The sequence below is a fragment of the Mixophyes fleayi genome, chromosome 12, assembly GCF_038048845.1.
Source record: "Mixophyes fleayi isolate aMixFle1 chromosome 12, aMixFle1.hap1, whole genome shotgun sequence".
NCBI classification, from domain to species: Eukaryota; Metazoa; Chordata; class Amphibia; order Anura; family Limnodynastidae; genus Mixophyes; species Mixophyes fleayi.
The window spans coordinates 84,536,604-84,546,525 of record NC_134413.1 but is presented as its reverse complement, the minus strand read 5'-3'; positions in this window follow the sequence as shown (position 1 = coordinate 84,546,525).

Here is a 9,922-nt window from a genome sequence, read left to right as displayed (position 1 = left end):
TCCCAGTATTATCCCAGACCCCCCTCCCCCTGTTCTCTCCCAGTATTATCCCAGACCCCCTCTCCCTGTTCTCTCCCAGTATTATCCCAGACCCCCTCCCCTTGTTCTCTCCCAGTATTATCCCAGACCCACTCCCCCTGTTCTCTCCCAGTATTATCCCAGACCCCCCTCCCCCTGTTCTCTCCCAGTATTATCCCAGACCCCCTCCCCCTGTTCTCTCCTAGTATTATCCCAGACCCCCTCCCTCTGTTCTCTCCCAGTATTATCCCAGACCCCCCTACCCCTGTTCTTTTCCAGTATTATCCCAGACCCCCCTCCCCCTGTTCTCTCCCAGTATTATCCCAGACCCCCCCCCCTGTTCTCTCCCAGTATTATCCCAGACCAACTCCCCTGTTCTCTCCCAGTATTATCCCAGATCCCCCCTGTTCTCTCCTAGTATTATCCCAGACCCCCCTCCCCCTGTTCTCTCCCAGTATTATCCCAGACCCCCCCCCTGTTCTCTCCCAGTATTATCCCAGACCCCCCACCCCCTGTTCTCTCCCAGTATTATCCCAGACCCCCTCCTCCTGTTCTCTACCAGTATTATCCCAGACCTCCTCCCCCTGTTCTCTCCCAGTATTATCCCAGACCCCCCTCCCCATGTTCTCTCCCAGTATTATCCCAGTCCCCCTCCCAGTGTTCTCTCCCAGTAATATCCCAGACCCCCATCCCTGTTCTCTCCCAGTATTATCCCAGACCCCCCACCGCCTGTTCTCTCCCAGTATTTTCCCAGACCCCCCTCCCCCTGTTCTTTCCCAGTATTATCCCAGACCCCCCTCCCCCTGTTCTCTCCCAGTATTATCCCAGACCCCCCCTGTTCTCTCCCAGTATTATCCCAGACCCCCTCCCCTGTTCTCTCCCAGTATTATCCCAGACCCCCCCCCTTTTCTCTCCCAGTATTATCCCAGACCCCCTCCCCCTGTTCTCTCCTAGTATTATCCCAGACCCCCTCCCCCTGTTCTCTCCCAGTATTATCCCAGACCCCCCCTGTTCTCTCCCAGTATTATCCCACACCCCCCTCCCCCTGTTCTCTCCCAGTATTATCCCAGACCCCCTCCCCCTGTTCTCTCCTAGTATTATCCCAGACTCCCCCTCCCCCTGTTCTCTCCCAGTATTATACCAGACCCCCTCCCTCTGTTCTCTCCCAGTATTATCCCAGACCCCCCCTCCCCCTGTTCTCTCCCAGTAATATCCCAGACCCCCTCCCCCTGTTCTCTCCCAGTATTATCCCAGACCCCCTCCCCCTGTTCTATCCCAGTATTATCCCAGACTCCCCCTCCCCCTGTTCTCTCCCAGTATTATCCCAGACCCCCTCCCCCTGATCTCTCCCAGTATTATCCCAGACCCCCTCCCCCTGTTCTCTCCCAGTATTATCTCAGACCCCCGCCCCCTGTTCTATCCCAGTATTATCCCAGACTCCCCCTCCCCCTGTTCTCTCCCAGTATTATCCCAGACCCCTCCCCCTGTTCTCTCCCAGTATTATCCCAGACCCCCTCCCCCTGTTCTCTCCCAGTATTATCCCAGACCCCTCCCCCTGTTCTCTCCCAACTGATTGCCCAGATCTTCTGTATTATATTATATTATATTATACCCTCTATACATCTTATCCTATTGTTATATCCAAACAATTGTCTTTTACCTGAACCCGGATGTACTTTTATTTTCTTAATAATTTTTTTGTTTGACTGACTGGTAAAGACGATGATTTCTATATGTTGTATGATACATGGGGTTGTATGATACATGGGGTTGTATGATACACAGGGTTGTATGATACACAGGGGTTGTATGATACATGGGATTGTATGATACATGGGGTTGTATGATACACGGGGTTGTATGATACATGGGGTTGTATGATACACGGGGTTGTATGATACACGGGGTTGTATGATACACGGGGTTAAATGATACACGGGGTTTTATGATACATGGGGTTGTATGATACATGAGATTGTATGATACATGGGGTTGTATGATACACGGGGTTAAATGATACACGTGGTTGTATGATACACCGGGTTGTATGATACACGTGGTTGTATGATACATGGGCTGTATGATACACGTGGTTGTATAGTACACGGGGTTGTATGATACACGTGGTTATATGATACACCGGGTTGTATGATACACGTGGTTGTATGATACATGGGGTTGTATGATACACGTGGTTGTATGATACACTGGGTTGTATGATACACCGGGTTGTATGATACACCGGGTTGTGTGATACACGTGGTTGTATGATACATGGGGTTGTATGATACACAGGCTCAGCCGTGATAAACGTGGTTGTATGATACACTGGGTTGTATGATACACCGGGTTGTATGATACACGTGGTTGTATGATACACGGGGTTGTATGATACACAGGCTCAGCCGTGATACACCAGGTTGTATGATACACAGGGTTGTATGATACACGTGGTTGTATGATACACGGGGTTGTATGATACATGTGGTTGTATGATACACGGGGTTGTATGATACACGTGGTTGTATGATACACGGGGTTGTTTGATACATGTGGTTGTATGATACACGGGGTTATATGATACACGGGGTTGTATGATACACAGGCTCAGTTGTGATACACGGGGTTGTATGATACACGTGTTTGTATGATACACCGGGTTGTATGATACACGGCGTTGTATGATACACAGGCTCAGCCGTGATACACGTGGTTGTATGATACACCGGGTTGTATGATACACCGGGTTGTATGATACACTGGGTTGTATGATACACGTGGTTGTATGATACACGGGGTTGTATGATACACAGGCTCAGCCGTGATACACGTGGTTGTATGATACATCGGGTTGTATGATACACGTGGTTGTATGATACACGGGGTTGTATGATACACGTGGTTGTATGATACACCTGGTTGTATGATACACGGGGTTGTATGATACATGTGGTTATATGATACACAGGTTGTATGATACATGTGGTTGAATGATACACCGGGTTGTATGATACACGGGGTTGTATGATACACAGGCTCAGCCGTGATACACAGGGTTGTATGATACGCGTGGTTGTATGATACACCGGGTTGTATGATACACCGGGTTGTATGATACACAGGCTCAGCCGTGATACACGGGGTTGTATGATACACGTGGTTGTATGATACACGTGGTTGTATGATACACGGGGTTGTAAGATACACGTGGTTGTATGATACATGGGGTTGTATGATACACCAGGTTGTATGATACACGTGGTTGTATGATACACGTGGTTGTATGATACACCGGGTTGTATGATACATGGGGTTGTATGATACATCGGGTTGTATTATATACGGGGTTGTATGATACATGTGGTTGTATGATACACCGGGTTGTATGATACATGGGGTTGTATGAGACACCGGGTTGTATGATACACGTGGTTGTATGATACACCGGGTTGTATGATACACAGGGTTGTATGATACACGTGGTTGTATGATACACCGGGTTATATGATACATGGGGTTGTATGATACACCGGGTTGTATGATACACGGGGTTGTATGATACACGTGGTTATATGATACACGGGTTGTATGATACACATGGTTGTATGATACACCGGGTTGTATGATACACGGGGTTGTATGATACACGGGGTTGTATGATACACGTGGTTGTATGATACACCGGGTTGTATGATACACGGGGTTGTATGATACACAGGCTCAGCCGTGATACACGGGGTTGTATGATACACGTGGTTGTATGATACACGTGGTTGTATGATACACAGGGTTGTATGATACACGTGGTTGTATGATACATGGGGTTGTATGATACATCGGATTGTATGATACACGTGGTTGTATGATACACGTGGTTGTATGATACACCGGGTTGTATGATACATGGGGTTGTATGATATACCGGGTTGTATGATACACGGGATGTTATGATACACGTGGTTGTATGATACACTGGGTTGTATGATACACGGGGTTGTATCATACACCAGGTTGTATGATACACGTGGTTGTATGATACACGTGGTTGTATGATACACGGGGTTGTATGATATACCGGGTTGTATGATACACGGGGTTGTATGATACACGTGGTTGTATGATACACCGGGTTGTATGATACATGGGGTTGTATGATACACGGGGTTTTATGATACACTTGGTTGTATTATACACCGGGTTGTATGATACACAGGGTTGTATGATACACCGGGTTGTATGATACACTGGGTTGTATGATACATGGGGTTGTATGATACACCGGGTTGTATGATACACTGGGTTGTATGATACACGTGGTTGTATGATACACTGGGTTGTATGATACACAGGGTTGTATGATACACAGGGTTGTATGATACACGTGGTTGTATGATACACCGGGTTGTATGATACACTGGGTTGTATGATACATGGGGTTGTATGATACACCGGGTTGTATGATACACTGGGTTGTATGATATACGTGGTTGTATGATACACCGGGTTGTATGATACACGTGGTTGTATGATACACAGGGTTGTATGATACACTGGGTTGTATGATACACGTGGTTGTATGATACACCGGGTTGTATGATACACGTGGTTGTATGATACACCGGGTTGTATGATACACGTGGTTGTATGATACACGGGGTTGTATGATACACGTGGTTGTATGATACACCGGGTTGTATGATACATGGGGTTGTGTGATACACGGGGTTTTGTGATACACTTGGTTGTATGATACACCGAGTTGTATGATACACTGGGTTGTATGATACACTGGGTTGTATGATACACCGGGTTGTATGATACACCGGGTTGTATGATACACAGGGTTGTATGATACATGGGGTTGTATGATACACCGGGTTGTATGATACACCGGGTTGTATGATACACAGGGTTATATGATACACTGGGTTGTATCATACACGTGGTTGTATGATACACGGGCTCAGCCGTGATATGACATCTTCAGATAATTCTCGCCGAGCAGAACGTCATTGGCGTTAATCTGGTTCGTCTAATGACTTCCTCACATATACTTCTGTCTACCGCTCCTATCTGTCTGCCGGGTTTGAATACTTGTGCAAACGTCATATTTCAGTTATCATTCCACTTCAAAAATGAATAAATCTGCAGACAAACAATAAATTATAAGTTGTATATTTACTTAACCTGCTGTTTCGCAATAAATGTTCTGACTGTAACGATCTGTGTACGAGTCATTGTACTACAGACAAGTTAATACTTCTGCAGTCTGTGTATATTGTACTCAGCCTGGTCTGAGGGTTGGGGTAAATACAGAGTTTGTGGAGGGATTAATAGACTGATTGTGATGTCTTAGCGGTCAGCTCTCAGCATTGTGTGCCATTCGGTTGTGTTTGATCTGTAATAAGAGACATGACGGGGATCACAGGATACAATGGCCACAAGGATTGTCATATTGTGAGAGCTGAACCACAGATTATCTACAGTAATTCCGGCTACTCATCACTTACTGCACATCGGGACATGGAGGAGGGGGGGGGGTCTGTGAGAGGGATCTGGGGCAGAACAAGAAGTCCCGATCTGTAATATAACTTATTGCATCAATGGCATCGAGACCAGCGAGGTAACAACGGCTATAACCACCTGATGTGGCTAGTGTGGGCTCCTGTGGCACAAGGAGTCCGGTGGGATTTAGGTCCTGACACACAACTCACAGCGTGTCCGTGTGTCAGGATCTTAGACCTCGCACCCCTGGCTGTCCAAGAACACCGTCTGCAACGTACAGATTAGGATCAGGGTTCCCCACCGCGCTGTCAACAGGATCTGGTCTTAGAGCGAAAATTCTGTTAAAAATTTGTAAACAATCATGATATAAACTCCCAACTTCCACCCCCTGAGAGTGGAAACTCTCATCATCCCCAGGGAGGGGCAGAGGTGTAGCAGGACTAAGGACTGTACATATTTACATAATGATGTTAGAGGGAACCAGCAAACTGTGAGTCTAGCACTGGGAACGTGTTGTGTCTGTTTACAACTTAGCAAATCTTTACTGCATCTGGGACGTGCAAAAACAATTGTTGTCCAAGGACAATATCTCAGACATTTAACAGAAACTGCTGTGACCGGTGGTCTTTAATGCCACGGCGGAATGGACGACAAGAAGTTCCTCGACATGTGTCTCTGTGTAAGGACCCCCGATGTGTGTCCTATCTGCTCATGTGTAAGACGATAATGGATTGTTGTATGTTGGGATCCACTTTGTGAAATTCCCTACCTCGCACAGTAAGACTTTCCTCTAGTCTTCAAACCTTCAAGCGTTCACTGAAAACCCACCTCTTCAGACAAGCTTATAATATTCCTCAACCACCATCTTAATCTCCCTAGATTACCCTATTACCATCCTCTACACAGCTAACACAAGACAGCAACCTTCTGACCAACATTGCTACACACACAGCCCACTCAGTACTTTTACCTTTGCATTCTAGCTGGTCCAGTGTACAATATGATGTAGCACATGCCCTTGTGTATCAAACCATTGTCCTATAGATTGTAAGCTTGCGAGCAGGGCCCTCTTACCTCTCTGTCTGTATGTATTACCCAGTATTGTCTTATTAATGTTTGTTCCCAATTGTAAAGCGCTACGGAATCTGCTGGCGCTATATAAATAAATGTTGATGATGATTATACTGCAGGTTTCAGTGCAGAAAAACATCCTATTATTCCCCTAGCCGGTATGACTGGATCTAGTCATCAGCTCTTTGTGAGCGGTCTATAACCAGCCAATGACCAATGTATTCACCTTCATTCTGGCACAACTACATTTTGTCTTTAGAGACCTTGGACCTGAGTCATTAAAGAGAACAAGGCAATACAAGGGTGCAAATTAGTTTATTATTTTGCACATAAGTTAAATACTGGCTGCTTTTTCATGTAGGACACAAATACTTGATAGGTTATTTGTACACTGAAATGTCCTACCCAACTATAAATCTGTCCCCACATTTTATATTACCCCCCCTCCTCCAATGTAACATGGTTTTGCCAAGTTGCAAAATTACTTTATTTACGTAACAGCAAAAAAATATGCACTGAAGTGGTATTTGCATAAGTATAGTGGGCGGATTTGGAAGTACAGCACACCGTGTTTGGAATACAGACGTAATCTTTATCTAATAAAGCAACATACACAGTGTCTCATCCTAGCTGAAGTCATTCTTGTAATCCTGTGAGACACTCACTCCCTCGCTGAGAGAGGAACTTACCAGCAATTAACCTGCGCTGTTTAGCATTCGGACCCTTAGATTCGCTTGTTCAACCGGCAGAGACACCAACTGACACAAGAGTTTTTAAAGGGAATCTCAGATCATTTAATGAAGAATAGAGTCACGTTTACCCCTCTCTGTCTCTGTTACTCAGTATTGTTGTATCACTGTGTTTGTTCCCAATTGTAAAGTGCGCTGGAATTAGCTGGCTGTATTTAAATAAATATTGACTATGTTGATGATGAAGTTTGCTAACTCTCGTGTACACAGACCAACGAGTCTAATTAGACTACAAGGTAACGATAATACATTTGCAAATATGTTTTATAAGCAATAATCTTGGACCTCTTACGCAGAGGGACATTTATACTGATTGGATAACTATTAATTACGGACACCTCTACTCAAAGAATGAGCCTCCCTGACCACAGCATTGTAAGATGAGGTTCTACGTCATGAGGTTCTTTTATCAATGTTTATAAATAATCACTAATACAAGACAGCGCGGCCTGGAATAAGCACATTCCAAGAAGAGCGGAACATGAAAAACAAACATATTCATCACTTGCACAACCTACTGCAAAACATGTAAGTACATTACTGGCTGCTGGATCACATTGTGTAACCCATGATACCATAGTCTGCACTGTACCTCTATATACTGCTCACCATGATACCGTAGTCTGCACTGTACCTCTATATACTGCTCACCATGATACTGTAGTCTGCCCTGGACCTCTATATACTGCTCGCCATGATACCGTAGTCTGTGCTGTACCTCTATATACTGCTCGCCATGATACCGTAATCTGCCCTGTACCTCTATATACTGCTCGCCATGATACCGTAGTCTGTACTGTACCTCTATATACTGCTCACCATGATACCGTAGTCTGCCGTGTACCTCTATATACTGCTCTGTAGAGATGTGCCCGATGCCCGTGAAGAGGGCGACGACCCCCGCCTACGCTGTGCCCCTGGAGGGGCTGAAGAGTCCACTGATGGCTGTGCCCTACAAGCGGGTGAAGAAGGAGAAGAGGGGATCCTACTCACCAATCCAGCAGTGAGTATCGCTTCTTCTCAGGTTCTGTCAGTGGAGGAAGGATGAGCCAATCACGGCTCACCTTTCCCCGCTGGCCGTTTGGAAGATTGGCGCCGCGGCAAGCCAATCAGCGCTCGCGGCGGCGCCTAGTGATGACGCCGAACCGGCAACTAAATAAGTCGCCGGCCGGCGCCATTTTGGCAGAAGTCCGTCGGCGGAGGAGAAGATCAGATGTCCGGAGCGGCGGAAGAAGACTGCAAGCAAGCCGCCGGAGCAGAGATCGTCGGCGGGGAGCCCTGGTCAGGGCTAAGAGCGCCCCCACCAAGTAGCCTTCAACAGCGCCGAAGAGGAGAAGAGTCGCCGCCGGCTGGAGGGTCTGGAAGACCCGGAAAAGAAGAGGAAGACGGCGTGGCAAGCTGAGTTTCCTGCGCAAAGCAGAGGGACGTGGTTGGAGGTGACAAGGGTTGCGGCTGCTGATCTGCTGGGATCGAATCGCAGCTGGGACATCGGAAGCGGACTGGAGGTGACCATCGTTTACAAAGTAAGTTCTTCTGTGTTGCGTCTGTCCTGTTCCCCGCAGGCGCTTACATTTTGGCGTAGTCAGCAGGTATCAACGATGGCTCATCGGGGGATCATTCCGTGGTACGAGGGACCCAGCTGTGTTCTCTCTTGTGAAGAAGTGTCAGCGTTCATGAAGCAAGCCCTGGAACGCTGCGAGACGAAGAAGAACGGAGGCACTAAACTGCAACAGGTGGAAGAACCGCGGTGCTGGAAGTGTGGGTTGTCCGGACACTTCGCACACAACTGCCCGGAAGACGAGAAGGTCTCTGGTGAGTGGGAGGACGACGAAGTCTCTGATGAGTGGGAAGACGAAGAAGTCTTTGAGTGGGAAGATGAGGAAGCCTTCAATCAATGGTCTCTAGAGAAGTCGGAGTCTGGAAAGAAGGATCGGCAGAGCCTGCTGACTGCTGGATCGCAGGTGATCGTCCCGTCCAAGCAAGATTCGCGACAGGAATACCCGCGGCAGCCGGATGCTGGAGCTGGGGTATTGGAGATGTCGGATACATCAGACGACTGGTCCGTGGCTGTGGAAGAGTTGGTCCCTGAAGATGAAGGGAGAACTGAGCAGACCCTCCACTGGAAAGCGTCGTATTCGGAGATATGGGAAGATGTCTGCCCGGTGGTACCTGAGCGGATGGAATCCATCAGTACCCCGGAAGAGAGAGCTGCTGAAGAAGTACTGCCCAAAGAAGATGGTACTTTAGAGAGCGCAGCTGGTGAGTGGTGGATGTTGTCACCCTCCGAAGAAGCTTCCAGTGCAACTGAGGAGGTATCGGACGAGTGGGAGGTTCCGGCGGACGCAGAGGAAGAGACCCCCTGTATACCGGCTTCGGGCGAGGAGGTTGCCAGGATGGTGTGGATCCTGCGCGAGAGGGCCTTACCGCAGAGGATCCGACGGACGCAAGTCAAGGATGCCGGTAAGCGACCCTTGGAGGTGGACGTAGAGGAGAAGACGTCAATTGTGGGGACCACAATGGAAAAAGGTGGTGGAAATGTAGAGATGTGCCTGGTGCCCGTGAAGAGGGCGAAGACCCCC